The 19,877-nt window shown below is 53.7% G+C and overlaps 1 protein-coding gene across 2 annotated transcripts in view; it reads right to left on the reverse strand.

Moving 5' to 3' along the window:
- TNS1 (tensin 1) overlaps positions 1–19,877 on the reverse strand; it is a 204,111-nt gene that overhangs the window by 130,921 nt on the left and 53,313 nt on the right. Inside the window, exon 1 of one of the 2 annotated variants that reach the window (XM_025404236.1) lies at positions 12,755–13,008. The exons of the other annotated variant lie outside the window; for it this stretch is intronic. The gene's annotated coding sequence lies outside the window, so the exon portion shown is untranslated. Of the gene's footprint in view, positions 1–12,754; positions 13,009–19,877 lie in introns of those variants that run through there. 2 annotated transcript variants of the gene reach the window in all.

The following is a 19,877-nucleotide window of genomic DNA, read 5'->3' on the forward strand; positions in this document are numbered from 1 at the left end:
GGGCTAGGATTTCACTGGGATTCAAGTCCATCTGTTTTTCCACCCAGAGGGAGGCTGCCCACCCCACCCCCTCACTTTCCACCAAGGGTTTCTGTTTCTAGATGGGAACTTGAAGGGACAAAAGTCTTTGACCTTAGCTGTGCTAGAACAGTAAGGCAGGAAGGGTGCATGGGAAAAAAATCTAAGAGCAATGGGAAAACCCAAGGAGCCAAAGGTCTCAGGCAGTGCTGAGGACCATGCCAACCACCACGGAGACGTGTGAGAGTAGATTGTGCAGGGCTAAGTCAGGCCCAAAATAGAGAATTCTGGGTCTGGGGCCACACTCAAACCCACACAGACATCAGAGACCCACACAGACATCAACCCCTGTCTTCTGAAGCTGGGCCATCGTCTGTTTGCCAGCCAGGACAAGGGCGTAGAGACCTCTCCCGTTTCAACACCTGTGCAGTTACTTGCAAACCACAGGGGTTCACCTCCCGGTTTCCTAATTTCAAGGATGCTGTTGATTGTATGTAGCATCATCAACTGAATAACAGTTTTTGAGGAGGGGGAAAGGCCACTTGAATTGTACACATCGATCCTAAGGTGCATTCCAATTTCGGAAATGTTAAAATGTTTTTTAAAAAAAGACATCTCAGATTTGAAGAAGTGCCTTAAATTTTTGACTCTTCGGGTTCCCTACGCTGCCTGTATCACAGCCCTATGTGGTGGACAATCAGGAAATCCTTTCTGATGTCTACCTACGTCTTCTTTTAAGAGTTTAAGGCTGGCCAAAGGGAGGAACAGGGGGGAAAGCAACCCAACCACATATTATTTAGGAAAAAAATCCCACATTCTCAAAGCTGGTCTATGGCCTTATGTTCCCTGGACGTCCACAGAGGTCATTTTTTCTCATCACCTGACTCCAGACAGCTTTGCACTAAGCCCAAACCTGGTACCTGGGAGCAGATTCAGCTCTATGAGATTGTAACTCCTTCTGTCTGCAGGTCTTCATTTCCAGATTCGTGAACACACTAAGAAGCCAGGAGTTTCCAACTACAGGGTAAGAGGAGGGATAGAAAAATACCTGGACTGGGAGTCAGGCATGGGCTCAAATGCCAGTTTTGCTACAGACTAGCTATCGAGATCTTATTTAACCTCCCTGAGTCTCAGTCTGCCCCTCTGTAAAATGGGGGTGAGATCCTTTTTGCAGAGTGACTGGAAGTACTCAATAAAGTTGACTTAGGTGGCATAAGTAAAAATGTCTGGAATATGCTTAGGAGATGTTAGTTCCCTTCTGTGTTAGCCTGGAGGTGATTAATGGCATTCTCTGCAGCTCAACATCCTCATTTACGGACCAGTAAATTCTATGCACCGGGCTCAGTTCTAAGCATCTTATGCATCCCAAAGCACTTAATCCTCACCTCACCCCTGTGAAACAGGTCCTAGTCCTATCCCCATTTTACAGAAGAAACTGAGAAACAATAGAGGGAGAGGAAGGAGCTGATTTTTAAGATCCCATCTATTGTTAAAGTCAAAGAAAGAGTGGGATACTGTACGATGCGAGAACTTTCCATCAAAAAAATCCACTGTTTTTCCTGAGCTCTGAATTCTTCCATGCATAAGCTTCAGTTATCTGAAAATTCACTCAGATGGAAAACTCCTAGCCCCTAGATGGCAGCGACAGGAGGCAGTGCAATTGTTCTACACAATGAGCGCACATCAGGGCCTGGTGTTCTGGAACCCCATCTGCTCTGATGGACAAGGCTGCACCAGGAGGCCCCGGAAGCAGAAAGTCCCGAGGGCAGAGCAGCCCCGCTCTCTGTTGCTCCTTGAAATCCATCTGGGGCCGAGTGGCAGGAAGCCCCCTCTCACTTCCAATTACCAGGCAGCAGAGACTTGACGCACGGCCAGCACTGAAGGCCAGAGTAGGCCTGGCTGTCACCAGCATTGTTTGGCTCCATTTGACGCATATCCACCCTTGGTAATGCTTCCTTGCTCCCAGGCAGACCTCAGAGATACACATATCTGAAACCAGGTCTGGAGGGGAAGGAGGAGGGCAAATGGAGGGGCAGAAGAAGACCTGGCTCTCTGTGGCTCGGAAAACACTGAGAGATTTTAAACGGACAGAAAACAAAGCTGGCATCAGCTAAAGACCCGGTGACCCAGACACTGCAGCTCTGCATACACACATACAGCTCAAAACAGCCCAAGGCACACACAGTGCACACGCCTGACCACTGCCAGACCCAGATGCAAAGTCACCCCCTGGTGCTTGGGCCCCACCCCAAGCAGAGCCACGCAAACAGAAACACATCCGCACCGCCAACACATCCACTGGCAGGGGCACTCTGCATGGCCCCAAGCACAGCTGATTCCAGGAAGCCAGAAGGGAAAAGAGCCCCTATGTACAGACTGGGGCAGGGGGAGCATGAGCCAGCAGAGATGGGGGGTACAAGAGCAGCCCAGGGCCTCTGAAGCACACCCAGACCTCTGAGCTCCTTTCAAAGTGCCCACCGCAGCCGAGGCAAGCAGCAAATTCCCCTCACACTCGCCTGTCCCATCTGAGCCCCGCCCATCCTTCTAGAACAGCAGGTGAAGGGATAAGGCACACAGGCAGACGCTGGGTGGGAGGTGTCAGAAATGGAAGAGCAGGTGCACAAACAACAGGGTGGAGTAGATAGGAGGATATGCAGCCTGAACATTATGGGGTGGAAGCACAGGAAGCTGGAATTTTAGGAATAGAGGTGGTGAGAAGGGACAAAACAGAGTTTAGGGCTTAGGACAACCATATTATTTGAACACATACAAGGAACACGTACTTCAGACAGGTTATCCCATTTAATCCTTCCAATAAGAGATTCAACAAGCAGTAGCCTCTTTTCACATATGAAGCTACTGAACCTTACATATGAGGCTACTGAACCTTACATATGGGGCTACTGAACCTTACAGCAGAGAAATGTGTTGGCCAAGGTCACACAGCGATGCGTGGTTGAGCTGGGACTCAAACTCAGACTGCAAATTCCACACTCCTTGAGGCAAGGCAAGTCACCTGGATGCTTAGAAGACAAGACAGAGTAGCGATGGGGCCAAGGGAGTATGCAGGCATAGGTGATGGGAGGGGCTGATCCAGAGAAGCAGAGAGAGGCAGAGGGGATGAGGTGTGGCACCCTGCTGGCCGGGACCCCTAGCTCCTAAGAAGCACAGGGAGGGAGGAACTCAGGCTGCTGTGATTCAGTGGCTGGGCCTTCGGGGAGAATTTCCGGAGCCCCAGACAGCTCTGTGCAGTCTAGGAGCCACCTACCCAGTGGAGACACTGAGCCATTACTCACAACTGTTACTCACTTTGCCTCTGCACCCACGTCCCCATCACATCACTTCCTCCCACTCTGTTCCCTTTGGGTGGCCAAGGGGGCAGCAGATCTTCCCCAGTCCCCTCCCTCGCTTCATTGGCTCCAATCCTGCCAACTGTATCCCCACCTGAGTCACTGGGACAGAGACGGGAGATTCTGGCCAGCCCAACCCTGACAGCTGTTGCCCTCTGCTCTGTTCCGAGAAACCAAGCTGCCTGGAGGAGTGGTCACTGGGCAAAGAACGTTCCAATTCCAGTGCTGGAAGGATCTCCCCAGCATTTCAGTTGGCATCCCAGCAGATGCCTGAAGAGCCAACAGGATCCCACCTCCACGCTGGACAGCTCTGCCAAAGGCTCCAAAACTAGGAGCCTCTCTGTTCAGAAAGATGCGTGGACTTGCAGAATTTCAGCACTGCTGAAAAGACAGAACGCCCCTAACTCGAACTTCTCATTTCGCAATTGAGGAAACCAAAGCCCAAAAAGTGGAAGCAATTTGCCTAAAGTCTCACAGTGCCAAGAGGGACTAGCAGGCCACCTGACACCCCTGCCATGGGTCCTTCCACGGTACTACACAGACCTCTCTCTCTGCCCCAAGTCAGAGCAGGCCCCTGAAGTTGACTCTCTCACACTCCTATTGCAAAGCAACACTGAAGACAGGAGATCTGAAGGCAAGGTGAGGAGGGGGAGGAAGGAGTTGCAGTCAGACAGTGGTTACTGGGGAGGAATCACTTTCCAACAGTGAAGGGCACTGGACTCCAGGCCACCTACTCAGAGCAATCTGCCCAGGAGGCAGGGAGATGAACTGCAGGCCCTCTGGAGGCTCTGGAGCTCAAGGGCCAGGCCCTCTGGCAGGAGATGATGGGAGGAATTCTTAGGGTCCCAGCTGGGAACTTGGGAGAGTCCTGGCCTCCTCTCCAATCACCTCTCCTCCCCCAGCCCCCACCCCTCACCCTGGCTCGCCCCTGCTCTCCCAGGGTTCCAGCCTGGAATCCAGGCCTGACCACTGCCTCCGCTCCCACGCTTGGCTCAGCTCAGCCAGCCACAGCAGAGGCAGCCACATGTGTGGTGGTGGAAGCAGTTTGTGAGCCACTGAATTCCTTCTAAGCCTCCATAGGAGCCTCATCTATCTCTTGTGCTCTCCCCTCCCACTCTGGGCAGTTGTACTCATCCCAGCCAAGAAACCCCTGCATCAGCCCCATTCTCTCCCACTGCACCAGTAATAGTAATAACAATAACAAAAACAGCAATAACAATCACCAAGGTTTATGCAGAACAGCCTGCGTGCCAGACCCTGTTCTATTTGTTTCCTGCATTTTACAGGTGAGCAAAGGGAAGCACTAGCAGGTCAGGTAAGTTGTTCATGGTCACATAGCCTGCAAGAGGTGGGGTCAGGATTCACATGCAGACCATGTGGATGCAGAGTCTGTGAAGTTGACGCTCACATCACGCTGCCTCATGAGAGGTCATTGCTCTAGGAAATAAACGCTGCTGAAATTCCCTCTCCTTCATCAACACACAGTCCCTGAACATCTGCGACATGCCAGGCACCTGGCCTTTGAGACACTCAGCATCCCATCTAACTCTGGACAGGCAGCCACTCTCTGCACTCACCAGGCCATATAGAGCCAGGCTGGGCATGGCTGTCTCTGAGCAAACAGGCTCCTCCACCCTAACCAGGGAACACTGCTGTTCATTCATTCATTCATTCATTCATTCATTCATTCAACAAACAGTGAGGGGCTACTGTGTTCCAGGCCAGATGGTAAAGGAGGCCTCCAAAAGGATCCTCTCGGTGCCTTAGATATGTAAGCTGCCTACAGTCTACCCTCACTCCTGCCTGCTGCAGTTCATCCATCCCAGGGTTGCGTGTGAAGACTTGCCAAGGATGGCTCTCTCCTGGCCTGAAAGATCTCCCAGCAAGGAGATTTCAGGGCCTCCTTGGCCTCCCAATCCAGGAGGGGAGGACGGTATGCTGGAAGGAAGCCCAGAGGGATCAGGGAGATGAACTGACTTGGGAGAGGATTTTCCAGCCCCAGGGCTGAGGAATTTGAACATAGGATTCCAGGAACTCAGGCCCTGGCTTGAGGCCTGTCCCTAGGACTCCCCTTCCCAGTACAGCCATCACAGTGGCCCAATTGCCTTTCCTAAATCACAGTCTCATCATGTCTTCCCTATATTAAAATCCCCCGCCGCTCCATTCTTTAACCTGGCTCAGAATATCCCCCACCCCCGTCTTGGGCCCCAAGCAACATTTTCAGGCTCTCCCCAAAGCCATCCTTTCCCACACATGCCATTTTAAGCCTCCATATACTGTGAGTTTGCTCCATGCCAGGCACCGGGCTGAGAACTTTACAAATAGCATCTCATTTCATATCCACACTAGCACTACAAGGTTGGAAATATGAACCCCATTTTACAGATGCAGACACTAAGGCTCAGACGCATGTAGCAGAGCTGGGAGGGAGACCCACGCTGGTTACTGCTCCTTACCTGCATGCCACTGGGCCTCTGCGCATGCCTTCCCCTGTGCCTGAAGAAGTCTTTGCCCCTTTTCCTCCCGGCAAAACTCCTTCCCAAACTTCAAAATCCATCTCAAACGGCACCTCTTCTCCAAAGCTTCCTCCACTCTGCCAGCTCACGTGACCTGCCTCCTGCTTGACGTTCCCGCTGCGTTTTGCAGCAACACTCTGTATACTCCCCTCGTCTCCCCACTAGATCGTGTCTCCCGGTCTTTCCTGCCTCATACCCAGCACCTTGACTGGCACAGGGTGGATGCCCTCAAAGGCTTTTAAAGTGAACAATCCAGCGGCCCCACGTGCCCTGCTGGACTCAGCTGCTGCTGCACCGCATCCACAGTGGGTCCACCAGCACCGCCCCAGACCCAAGGAGCCCACCCCTGGGGCCGGCCCATCTCTGCCACCCCCAAATCATAGCCCAAACCCCAGCTCATATCCCTGGGTGGAGGCTTGTCCCCATGCCAGCCCCCCCTTCCTGGCTTGGCGGCCCCTCTCGCTCAACCAGCTCTGCCATTTCTGGGAGTCTCAGCCGGTGATTAGGGCCCTAATCAGCAGGACTTCCTGCCAGCGACTGCCAGAGGTGGGGGCGGGGCGGGGAGGGAAGCAAGGTCAACCCAAGGTGAAGTTCCACAGCGTTGGGACTGGGGGACGCCCAGTGGAGGCCCCGGGGAGATGGACTCACAGACCCCCCACCCCTGCACCTCTTCAGCCCTTCATTTACAGGTGAGGGCACTGAGGCCCAGCGAGAAAAGGGACTCAGGCGGGACTCCTCCAGAGGCTAGGGACAGAGTCAGGCCTAGACTCAGATCTGCTCACTTGAGGACCACTGCTCTCCCACCCAGATGGACCCCAGGGTGAAGCCCCTCTCTTCCGCTTCCCCTGAAGCCCTCTTCCCCACCCCTACCACCTACCCCAGCACCAAGCCCAGCATTGAACCCACAAACTGCTCCCACACAGGGTGGCTGGAGACCAGCTGATTGCCCAGGTCTGGTCAAGGTCAAGGGGCAAAGGTGAGGCCCACCTCTACACGAGCAATGGCCTAGAAATTGGGCAGAGATGAGCAGGGGCCAAGGAAGGAAAGCAAGATAGGGCCGGGCTGAGCTCAGGAACGTTCCCCAGCTGTCATCATCATCAACCCAAGCCCATTCTTTCTCCAAAAAAAAGCTTAATGCCTTTTGCAGCTGCAACTGGGCGGGCCAGGGGTCCGGAAATGGAGTTCACCCCCGACCCAGAGCAACCCCAGCCTCCCTGGGTGGGAACCGGGTTGGGTGGAGAATATAGCTTGGCAGGCCTTGAGGGCTGACCCCTGCTAATGAGGAATGTCAGTGGCACCGGAAAGCAGGAGACCCCAGAGAGGGCAGAGGCCTGGGATGGAGAGGGATTGTGGCCAGGAGCCCTACCCTTGCACGGGTTCAAAGCTCTCAGCTTATATGGCATGTAGGAAGAGCAGACATGGTTCTCCCCTACATGCTACCAACAAGGGACTGAACTAAAGTTGCAACAAGAGGAATGCCAGTTCGATTCTGGGGGAACCTAGAGGGCATAAGACACAATAATTTGAAGCAGTTATTTGGGGATCCTACTTTAAAATGTAGATGCCACCTCTATGGGTGTAGCCCATGGTCCAGGGCAGGCTTCCTGGAGGCCAGGCTAGGTCCTTGCTCAGCCTGGGAGTCTCCGATTCTGTGACTCTCATCAAGGCATGGGATGGGATCCAAGAAGGGGAGCTCGGGCTGGTTTATAATAATGCATCTTGTTTACAGTGATGGCAACTTTCTCAGAGTCCTCCGTAAACACAGATCTGCATGGGCTCCCTGAACAGACAAGACCTCCGGAGGGCCCCTCAGCTCCCTGCCTGCCCTCTAATTGCAGAGAAAGAGAGACAGAATGGGGACAGAGAAGATTCTGCCCTGGGATCTGATGCTAGGACCTCTTAAGGGAAAATGACACCAGCATCTTCTCCACTCTCTAGTCCCATAATTTTCTTCATCTTAGAGATGGAACAACAAGACAAGAGAGAGAGAACTCTATCACCACCACCACCAATAATAATCATAATAACTAACCTTCATTGAGCGCCTACTATGTGCCAGACACCGCCCAAAGTGCTTTAAATAAATTAAGTCATTTGATCCTCACACCCATACCTTGAAGCAGATGTTATCCCATTTGACAGTGAGGAAACTGAGACCAGTTGGTTGCCCAAGTCTGGTCAAGGTCAAGGGGCAAAGGTGAGACCACACAGCTGGTAAACCAGGTCATCATGAGATGAGCCCCAACAGTCTGGCACCAGACTCACATTCTCAGCCTCCAAACAGACCTCAGTCCAAGTCTAACAAATCCTCACCAGGCCCCATCAAAACCCTCACAACCCTCACCCCTCTGCCCTCCATTAGTCAGTCATCTGTGTGTTGAGCAGCACTCTGCCAAGCACAGCAAGGATCCCCAGAGAGGCCAGAGGTGCAGGCCTGCCCTCAAGGAACTTGTAATCCATCCAGAAGACAGGTGAGCAAACGGGAAACTTGCAAGGATCACAGAACACTGTTGGGTCTCTCTGAGGGAGAAGATGAAAGTCGAGGAAGGTCCCTGGGGGAAATAGACCCATGTCTGGGGCCCCATAGTGGCCAAAGGGCCAGAATTCCCCCCAGCCACTCCTGTGACCCCTCACCCCCATCAGCTCTCCAGGCCCCCACCCTGCTGGTCCAGTCCCTCCTGTCTCCCACACCCAGGGCTGAACTACAGGCTTTCAGGGCTGAACTACAGGCTTCCAGCCCTAAAAAGGCAGGGACTGCACAGCCCAGACTAGCCCTGGAGGAGGTAGCGCCAAGGACTGGCTCGGGCCCACCCACCACCCCTCCCACATGGGCTCCAGCTCCACAGAGACAAGCCTCTCCCCTTGAGGGAAGGCGAGGTGGGGCAAGTAGGAAGATGGCCAAGTCCACCAACCTGGGTAGAGGCTGCACTGGAGTTCTCTAGTGTCCAGCAACCTCCCGGATGGGAAAGCGCTCCAGACCATTGGAGGGAAGGAAAGAGGGAAGGGCCGGTGTGACCTTGCATAATGGAAGTGGCACCAGGGAATGTGGGCACAGCCTGCCAAGCTGGCCACCCTGCCATCCCCAACCCCTTGTCCCAGCTCACTTATGCCCACACTTCTGCATGCCTAATAGCCCTAGAAAGCTAAGAGCCATCTGGCCAGGGAGCTACTGAGCCAGGGGCCATTGGTGGATAGTAATGGGGACAAAGTCTAGGCCAGTCCTCCCAAATCCCAGTCTCCAGAAACCACCCTCTCCCTCCACCCACTTCTGATTTGCTTATTTGGAGGCTGGTAACTGGGAGGGCTTTCCTGCTTATCTCCTCTGCCCCCCACCTCCAAACATATCCCTCAACTGGGCCTCAGTTTCCTGGGGTCAAAGCGGCTTTTGGCTTCAGAACTAAGCCAAGAATCCAGAAGCACTGGCAGCCGAGAGCCTTTGCCTGTCACCCTCACTCCCGCCCTGGTGTCCCAGGCTCATGGCACACTCAGGTCTCCCGATCCTTCCCTGCATGCCCCTCCCACCATCACTGAGTCTCTTTCAAACCCCAGGAAAGAGTGTCATCATTTAGCAGCCTCATGTAGTCCCTGACTGGAGAAGAGGGACTGAAGTTAGACATCAGAAAGGACCTCCCTCTCAGATGAAACCAAGACTGTGAGGGGGCTCCCCTGGTCGGAGGCGGTGGTTGAGCTGGGTGATCTCAGTCTCCAACTGTGTCACCCTCTCGTCAGGAGAAAAGGGGGCACAGGCATCCACAGAGGGGCTGTGGAGGAGGCTGGCTGTAGGAAGGATGGAGTCCAGGGTGGGTTTCAAGCCCACCCGGAACCACTCATGGGCACTTCCATCATGGGAAGCCCAAATCTGTTTGGTCTGGGGAAAGCTTTGGCCCCAGCCCCCTCTGGTTCTCCTCTCACTGCCCACCTCAGGAAAAGCATGTTTGGAAAGGCCTGTGAGAGGTACTGCTCCTCCCCCACTCGTCCTCCTGAGAGGCTCTCGAGAGCAACTGCCTTGCCTTGCACCCCTCACCCCATGCCAGTTACGCAAGCCCATTTGACGCTGCCCGGACAACCCTGCATTATTTACAAACGTGGAAACTGAGGCTCAAATGAGACCCACGCCTGAGTTTTTCTGCATCTCAAATCTCGACACTGCCCTCGGTCTGCCATCTCCAGGCTGGCTAAGGAGGCCTGTTTTGGGGAGGCCAAACTGGGCAGGGGTTCAAGGTGCCCAACATCTCAGCACCCAACCCCGGTCCTTGCACACTGGCCCCAGAGCCCCTCAACAGGGAACATGGGCTCTAACTGCAGGGGTTGGGGGTGAAGCCTGTGGTGCTTGCTGTCCCCTCGACTCCACACTGTCACACAGCCCACCACAGGCAAGGGATAGAGTGGGCCAGGAGGAATAGGAAGAACCTCAGAACCTTTGCAGGAAGCAGCTGGGGGCAGACCTGGTAGGCAGTTGAGCCACGGGTGTGAGGGAGAGGCACAGTGCCAGGGCAGAGCGTCAGGTTCTTGGTTCCTTACACATTGGCAGGAAGGAGGGGGCCCCTGCGAATGGTCTGTGCCCACGCCCTAAGCCAGAGGACACAGCTTCCTGATCCCCCATTCTGGTGTCAGAATTCTCCGACTCCAAGTATCCCAGGCCCTCAGCATCCCAAGAGACCATCCAGGTCATCGCCTCTAACCACATCCCAGCCCAGGAATCCTTCCAAGCCGTTGTCCAGCCTCTGTCTAAACTCCCCCCAGGACAAGATGCGCTCCACCTTACAAGGCAGCCCATCCTCCTGCTGACCCACCAGGGTCCTTAGGAAGCTCTTCGTTCACATGATCCAAGATTCCACCTCTGAGGCTCCTCTTCCTCAGACCAAACAAAAGTCCTTTCTGGCCCCCCTTGACTCCTGCTCCTATCTGGGTAGAAACAGGAGTCTGAGTGTCCCCAGACTCCAAGGCTTCAGCCACAGTCCATCAGAGGCCAGAAGTTGGTCCACAAAACAATAACATCTTCTCTGAACCCATAAGCATCCCACCCCAGCCCCGCTTCACCTGGCCACCAGGTTCTCTGTGCTTATACTTCCTGGACACCGCCACCTCCCTGGGAAATTCTTCATTGGGGCTTTGCGGGAAGTGAAGTGTGAAGAAGCATGGGATGAAGGATGGGGAAGCAGAGCCAGAAGGGCTCAAGACCAGGCGCCTAGAAGAAGAGGGTCCCAGGTTGCCTCCTCCACCGCCAAGAACCCTCAGCTCCTGGTTACAGTGCTGGCTCCCAGCCCTGCTGGTCAGCCGGACTGGCTGAGACCCTCCCCAGCCTGGTCCAGCCCACTCCTCTCCAACTCCCTGCCCTCCATGAGCAGCAAAGTCCAAGACAACCCCAGGCTGGGTCTCCAGCGCTGATCCCATATGGGGCTCTCCCACCCACCTCTCCATCTCAATCCACATCCTCCCTCACTCTCACCCACAACCCTGGGCCAGAGGTGTCAGGTGCCCCAGTTGTAGAAAGTGCTGAGGTCCAGGGAGAGCTGGAGTGGGAGAGACAGAGTGGCCATCAGCTGGCAGGGGCAGGTGCAACTTGAAGTCACATCTGAGCCACCATGGTCTCCACCCACCCCAGGCAGCTTCAAGAGGGGAAGAGAGGGTGCTCCCCCTACACCTTCCCCACTGCTGCCACATTGAAGAGATGGCTAGTACTTCCAGAAGAGAAACCCCTGTCTCCAAAGATCCTGGCACCCCAGTTTCCAGGTCCTCCACCTATTCTCACCCCACAACCGCCTGCCTGCCTGCCTGCCTGCCTGCCCTCCTCCTCCAGCTCCTCCCCACGCAGCACCTATCCTGTCCCCTAACCCCATCCCCTCCCCTGCAGGGATCCTAGCCTGGGAGCACAGCAGGCTTCTCCCGGTTCCCCCCGCCCATCACCCCCACCCAGTTTCCTCTTCTAGAACACTGGCCAGCCTAAAACATCTGGGCAGGCAGTCCTGGCCCAAGTCCTGGATTGGGGGTTGGGGGACAGATACTGAGGTCAGCTCTGTATGGATTCTCCAGCCTGGGAACGGTGGCAAGCAGGGCATCAGAGTCAGAGAAGAGGAGGGGTGGAGGGAGAAGGAGGAGAAGGGGAAGGCAGCTGCCCCTGTCTGTTCATTAACCACCTGGATTAGCCATTTCTACCCAGAGGGATGAGGAAGGAGTAAGGGCTAGTGGTTGGAGAGGACAGAGGGGGCACTCCTGCCAGACTGTGCCCATGGGCAAGGGAGCAGGGCCCATACTGAGGAGTGGAGATGGGAAAAGTGCTTTGAACCCTAACCTTACAAGGCCTGCCAGCCCCTCCCTGCAATCAAGGTCAGAGCTCAGGGAGCTAAGTGAGCCTCTAGGAGAAGAAAAGTGCCCTCATAGCAGCTCAAGTGGGTGACAAGGAAAGAGATGAAGAAGAAAAAATACTCATGCCCCCGCAATGGGCAGGCAAGTAGCAGAAGAGACCCCCAAGCTTCTCCCTCCCTTGGTCCCTGTGTCCCTCCCTACTTCCCCAGCTGGCCTCAGTCCCAAGCAGCCACTGACACCAGCAACTTCCCCAGCAAACAAAACTCCTTCTGACTGGTCGCTCTCTCAGAGCAGGGACAAGCCGCACCCCAGACATCCCTGCCAGAACCACAGAAACATCTGAAGACAGGGGACTGACAAGGTTGGCCTCTGAACAGCTTGCCTAACCCAGAGACATGGGACCAGGCAGGCTGACCTCACCTTCTCCTAATCTGATCTGTGGTCTTGACAGCATCAGTGTCAACAGCCCAGCAGCCCTGGCCCGCTTCATTTCCCTCTACACACAAATCCACACGCACACTTACACACATGTACACCATCACACGCGCATACTCACTCACTCACCTTTCCTGCAGGAGCCACTAAGTGAGGTGGGTGTCTGAGCCAAGGGACTCCCAGGACTGGGGCGGTGGCCAGTGGCAGAGGCAGCAGCTGTGGCTGGCAAGAAGCTGGTTTCCCAGAAGAAGGCAGCGAGTGAGCCTGTGTCCAGGCAGGGAGCGGGGTGCAAGGAGCAGAGCTGGTCCCAGGGCCACTGCTGGGAGCAACTGAGCAGAGGGCTCTGCTAGTCGGGTTCCCTCCCAGGCCAGCCCAGGGGGCGGGCCAACAGTGCACCGCCTCCTTCCCGGAGTCAGCCAGCAGTGGGCCCCCTCCACCAGCCATGGCCTCCTTTAACCCCTGCAGTGCTCTGCTGGCTGCACTCTAACCGGCTGTGGCCAGGCCCTGGCAGGGCGCAGACACCTGGGGCAGGAGATCACCAGGGAATGTGGCTGCCCCTCCTTCAGCCACTGGCCCAGCAGCCTCCCTGGGGACAGGAGGGGCAGGGCCAAGAAGGCTTGGGGGACAGGGGTGGGGAAGTGGGCAGGGAGGGGTCAAGACTCCATAGAAAAGACACAGGTGCAGAGAAATGGCCAAAGGGCTGCTGGGTGGAGAAGAATGTTTGCTGAGATAGTGAAGATGATAATAATCATAATATAGCAACTCTTAGCTTTTCTACAGCACTCTGCTCTATGCTGTTTCCAACTCATTTTGTGACTGGAGGCCAGGAATCTCACTTCTGAACCTGCTTTTTTTTTTTTTTTTAGCTGTCAAATGTGAGATAGTAATCTCTGCTGTTTTCTCTGGGCTGAGTTAGGACATTTGTGACTGTACATTCAAAAGTCATTTAGGCTGAGCTCCAGTGAAGGAAATACATGCTTCAACTCTCTTTGAAATGGACCAAAAAATAAGATGGATTGACGGAAATGTGATAAAGCAAATATATTAAAGTGTTCATTGTAGAATCTAGGGAGTTTACCATATAATCATTTCAACTTTTGTACATGCATGAAGTTTTCCATAATAAAAATAATGGGGAAAGTGATGTGAAAAGTTTAGAGCACCATGTGAATGATAAAAGTGAAGAAGCAGATAGGATTATTTAGAAAGGAAGGGGAAAGTTATTTGCTCCACACCTATCAGACGCTGGGCACTAACGGCCATTAACTCTCACTTAGTCTTCTAATCACCCGGTTACTACAGCTGAAGATCGTGACCTCGGAGCCCAGAGGTGACTTGTGGAAGTCCAGGCCACACGGTGTGGAGGACCTCACACCTGAACCTGGCTGACTCCAAAGCCGAGCTCGACACCACTCAGACATCCAGAGGTTGAAAGGCCCTTCCTTCTCTTCCCCATCTGGGCCAGTGGCCTGCATCTCTGAGCCTCAGTTTCCCCTGCAACACAAAGGTCTTTAAGAACTTTTCCAGTCCTAACACACACAAATTTTATTAATTCAGCCAAACCCTTCCCCAAGCTTCAGTTTTCCCCAGAAGTACAACGAGAGGGGAGTCCCTGAGAGGGGATAAGATTTTGGAGCATGTGGGGCCAGAGCCACAGGGAGATGGCCAGCGCTTTGGAGGGCTGGCTCGCCCCCAATCAGGGACAATGAAACCCTTGGGGATGGGGAGAAAAGGACACCTTCTTGGGACCTTATACGGGGAGGGCAGAGATAGAAGCATCATTCCCCTCATCGTCTGCCTCCAGAGCAAGATTTCATCCTCTCCTAGCTGGAAAGAGGGTCTGGGTTCTGAGTCCCAAATTCCAGCATCCAGAACCCACCAGCCTCAATAGCAACCTCAGTCTGTGAGAGTGTGGATGCTGTGCACAAATGGCAAGGATGGTGAAAGCAGAGGGACTATGGGGACACTTGGCCTAGTCCTCCCTAGCCGTCGGCCCAGCCTCAAACCAAGTCTCCGACTCACTGGCCCCAACTCTGGGGCAAAGGTGACCCCAGAAACATTATCCTCCTTAACCCCTACCCGCCACCCCTACTGCAGACTAAGGGCCCCTCTGGGGCTTAGGTCAGCTCCGCTTAGGTGAGGGAAGTTAGAGGATCCTGGGCCAGTTTCAGCTCTCTAGAGGTGGATGTGGGAAGTGTGCTATAAAATTAGAATTCCTCCCACTAGCAGGTACCCAGAACAGCAGAATGTTCCATCTTCCCCTTCTCTTCCTTCCAACCCACATCCATATTATCCCAACTGACATCAAAGGGTCCCAGCTCCCCAGTGTCTGCCACTTCCAGTCCGAGCTCTGCAGTGGAACATCCCGGCCTTTCTAACCTTCTCTCCCTCCATCCCCCAACCTTGATGGTCAGGCCTTTCTCATACACCATTCTCTCTCCTCCCTGTCAGCATTCAGGGCTCAATTCAGAAGCCATCCTCCCTGGATCCTTCTCCAGACTCACCACTTGGAGGGCACTGTCCCCTCCTCTGAACACCTGGGACTTCTGTGGCTCACTATCGCCCTGACATGCAGTGGGTCAGATGCACTTTTATGGTTCCCATTTTTGGAACGATGAGGGATTCGTTCATTCTTTCCCTACCCCTTTCCTCATTTGTCCAGTGCCCAGCATAAGGTTGACACACAGTAGATTCTCAGTAAGTGCGGAATGAAAAAATGAATGATGAAGAGATGGATGGATGGATATTCAGTTCATGATTGAATCAAAGGGCATTTTAAAATGCTTAATACAGCACTAAGCCATACCAAAGATAATCCTATGAAGACTTTTATATTTGAAGCTATATAATCGCAGGCAGAAACACGGGCTTTGCTAGGACCCAGGACATCCCAGACACATCCCACAAAGGTCTGTGGCAGATTGGGCAGGCGGAGGGCTGGGGGTGCTGGAAGACCCTTCCTCCAGCCATTCTCAGGAGACTTTGGAGGTTACACTGTCCATCCCCTACCCCATCATCACCCTTCTTTCCAGCCTGTCTGCTCCAGCACCTGGGTATAGAACTATAAACCCAGCAAGTCCCTTGAAACCTTAAGAAAGTCAACAAGCTAGAGGATTTCACAGAAAAAGAGCAGCCTTCTTCCTTAATTCTAAGAGCTGCTCATAGCCCATCATCTATCCTCAGCTCTCCCCAGTGTCAGTTCCACCATCTCAGTCTCTCTCTCTCTCACACACACACATACACACACAGACGCACATACTCTCTCTCTCTCTCTCTCTCTCTCACACACACACACACACACACACACACACACACACAGAGTGAGAACTGCTTTCTGAACAAGCCTGCTCAGCCCCCTGGCTCCCTCCTCCCAATTCTTCCTTCCAAGCCCCTAAGGACCAGGGTTCCCAGTGTCTCCACTTCCCATCCCCAGCTTCCTCCCCACCTCCTTAAGCCAACCCATGCCCCTCTCCTTGTCCCTACATCCCCCCTCCCACCCAAATGCAGGACTGCACATCTGGTTCCAGTTGTGGTTGGTCCCTTCAAGGGTAGGCCTGGGGGTTTCTCATAAACCTGAATAATACCAGCCTTGGAGCCCGATGGAACTGGGGTAAGGGAGGGCAGGAGGCTGAAGGGGTGGGGGAGGGAGAAAAGACAACAGCAAGAGGTGAGGAGACGCAGAACCGAGAAAGGAGATGGCAGTGCCTGGCATCGAGCAGGCGCCCAGTGGATGCCTGTAAGCTGCAGACAGAGGCTGCAGAAACAGATGGCAGGAGAGCCAGGAGCAGAGAGAAAGGGACAAAGAGGGTATCAGAAACGGAGACCCAGAAGGAGGAAAGAGATGGAGCTGGGGGTGGCAGGACAGAGCCTGGAGCAACAGAGACGCCATTGAGGAGAGCAGGGAGCAATGAATTGTGTGTGTTGGGGCCAGGTGCTGAGTTAGGCACTTCCACTGGAAGAGAAGGGACGCAACAGAAAGGGGACAAAGGACACAGAGAAGCAGAGAAGAAAGGAGAGGAGAAAGTCAAGAGAAAGATGGGGCAAGGTCCAAGCTTCGTGAATCCAGTTTTCCCTGGCCTCTCAGCCCCAGCCCCACCCAGGGCCCCTCAGTGGCAGGGACAGGCAGGAGAGTTCAACCCAGAGATGCCTTCATTTGTTCCTTCATTTCACTTTAATCAACATTTAAGCTCCTGCCCTGCACCAAGCTTTTCCCATGTGCACTCCACACAGATGCCCGTGAAAATGTGGGAGTGGCTATGATTCTCACCCCAGTCTTAGAGATGGGCTCAGAGCAGTGAGGTTAAGCAAAAGCACAAAGTGGCTAATGAAAGAGACAGAATTTGAATCCAGCTCTTCCAACTCAAGACCATGTCATCATATGACACAACTAGGAATTCCAGGTCCCAGCACCACCTCCGGAGGGCACCACATCACCTGACCCCCACGCTCAAGGGGCCAGACACTCAGGTTCTTACAGCACTAAGGAGAAGTTCCTCTGAGCTGGGCTAAAAGCTGACAAGATTCCCAGCAGGGAGGGGTCGGTTCCCCAAATCATCCTGTGATGGGTAGGAAGTGTTAGTCTCTAGGGCAATTACTGGAGCCGCCTCCTCTAGCACCCTGGGCCCTCACTCTCTTCTTCCCCGTCCATCACAAAGAAGGCAGGGCCACATGCCCAGGTCCCAAAGGGAGAGACCACTGGGGCACAGCTCTGCTTTCTTCCCAAGATGTCCTGGGGCAGAGGCTATTCTGGGCCTCTGAATCCTGCTAGGCCCAACACACGCCGTAGAGAGCCAGGCCCTGGGGGCCATTCTAGGCATTCAATGTCTGTGCATTTGAACTGCACCTTCCCTCTTCTGACCATGCTGTCCCCCCTACAGCTAGGGATGAGTTTGGACTGTCTCCCAGGGTGCTTCCATCTCAGGATCACCCCCTATTGGGCCCCCCTCACTAGGACTCACTCCAAAGATGACCCGAGAAGCCACATTCACCCTGCTGCCCTGAAGCCTCCCATCCTTGCCTTTCCTTCCTAATGTCAGGTCTTCTTCTATGTGTCATCCTCAAAACTCAGGCCAGAAGGAGGCAGGAGTAGGGGCACTCCCTGCTCACCACTGTGTCCTCTATGACATCTCATTGGCATGTATTTGCATTTGCATCCTCTCTCAAAGTGCAGAAATGTGCACAGCACCAGGCCCTTTGCTGCACACCCCCACCTCAGGAAGGAGAAGTGCTGGGCTTTCCACATTCCAGCTTCCTACTCAGATTTGTACCATAGTCTCGGGGCAGAGGATGGAAAGGGAAGGAGAGTCAGGGGAAAACAGCCTACCAACAGCTTATCCCCAAGGCACACACTGGCAGCCCCTCCCTCCTCTCACCCTGCCTGTTTCTAGCCAGAAGAGCACTTGGGTCCAGCACCAAGAGCCTCAGACTGGGAGTCAAGGCCTCAGGCTCCAGCCCAACTCAGCCTCCAATACCCTTGATGATCAGAGGAAAGTCTCAGGCCCTCTTGGCTTCAATCTCCGCATCTGATGGCCTTAAGGTCTCTTGGAGATGCCCAGTAACATGTTTCTAGGCAGGTGTTGGTCCTTGGCAGAAAGTACTGCGCATAAATCCCCTGTCTCCCCTGAGAAGCACAATTTTAAAGCAGGAAGGACCCTGGGGCTCTAGCTGCCTCCAAGGCAGGGTTTCCCTTGGGTCTATCCCTGCAAAGACCACTGGTATCAGCCTGGATGCCTTCAGGGAGCCCTTCTTCCCGTAGCATCACACCTACCATCCCAAACCCATTATTTTGAGGCTTCTAGACCGGATAACTGGGGAATCCCCAGACCTAGACTATCTGTATCTCAGGAAGGTGTTGGCAGGATCCCTGATGAAATTCCTGGAGACAAGAGAGAAAGCTGAGTAGATTCCTAGCCAGCAAGCAAACGGTGTTGATGAATAGATCAATGTCAACTTCCTGACTTGCCAAAGGGCTATGTCCTCTGCCCTGGCTTGTTCAACATACTTATCAGTAACTTAGGTTACAACTTAGAAGGGAGGCTTACCAAGCACACCAAGGAACAACAACAACAAAAAAAAAGCACAAGGAAAAGCTAAGATGCTGAAGTGAACTGAAATGCAAAGCTGACTTTATAAATGAGCCAGAATTAGCAAGGGAACATTTTATTTCTCTTGGGGTAATGACCAAAACAAGGGTTCTGAAGTCATAAAAAACCTGAACCAATAATAGTTCATACAGTAAAAGGTCTAAAATTTATTGAAAACAGAAATTCAGTTTAGCTAACAGTAGGATACGCTTGCCCCCAAAAGGCACAGGCACTTTTGACTATATTCATGGAGGTATAGCATCTAGACCAAAGGAGATAAGAATTCTACTCTACTCCACCAGACACCATCAGAAATGTCAGTTTCTTTTCTGTACCCTATATGCCAAAGAGCATCCAGAGGAGGACAGCAATAGACACTCAGTAAATATTTGTTGAATAAAAACCACAAAGAAAGGTTAAAGAAACCTAGTCCAATTTTTGTTTCAGATAGTAAAGAACACAGCAAGCACCATCAACTCCTTGAAAAAATTGTCTTGGGAAAGTGAACCATGGCAAGGGCCACGCCCAAGTGCACCTCTGCTGTCTCTCTGCCCCTTCATCTGGGAACTCCTTGAAGCCTAAGGCCATTTCCATTCATCTTTGAATGGCCAAGAGGCAGAAACTACCAGGAGCAGCTGCTAGGAATAGGATAACATCCTGACAAGGCCAGGCCTGTGGGCCCCGGTCAGTGGGGAGCGTGCTGGCCACACCCCGAGAGCTGACCTTTAGCCAAGCTGGCTGCTGGGCTGGGGGAGGTGAGGAGGCCTGGCTGGTGGCAGAACACTTGGCTCACACGTGCTGTCCCAGGCAGGCCCTGGTGCTGGCCAGCTGGCTTCCCACTCCCTAGGCCTCCCCCTCTGCCACCATCTAGTAGTCCTGTGGGGACCCACCCCAGCTGGGCATCCTCGTCCAAAGCCCAGAGCTGTCCACTGGCCCAGGTCCAAGTTTGGTTCCTCTCTCTCCTCTTCTCTTCCTTTTTCTGTTCCCCTCCCTCCTCTGCTGTCACCTGCACAGCCCTCTTCCTCCTCTGCACTCCTCTGCGCAGCACCTTCCTTCCCCTCCCCTGCTTTAGTTTACCCCTCACCCCACACTCCTTCTCCCTAAGCCCATCCTCCAGGGCTCTGCTCATGGCCATTCTCCCTGCCCCGGGCTCCTAGGGAAAATCTCCC

This window comes from Theropithecus gelada, chromosome 12, assembly GCF_003255815.1.
Source record: "Theropithecus gelada isolate Dixy chromosome 12, Tgel_1.0, whole genome shotgun sequence".
Lineage (NCBI taxonomy): Eukaryota > Metazoa > Chordata > Mammalia > Primates > Cercopithecidae > Theropithecus > Theropithecus gelada.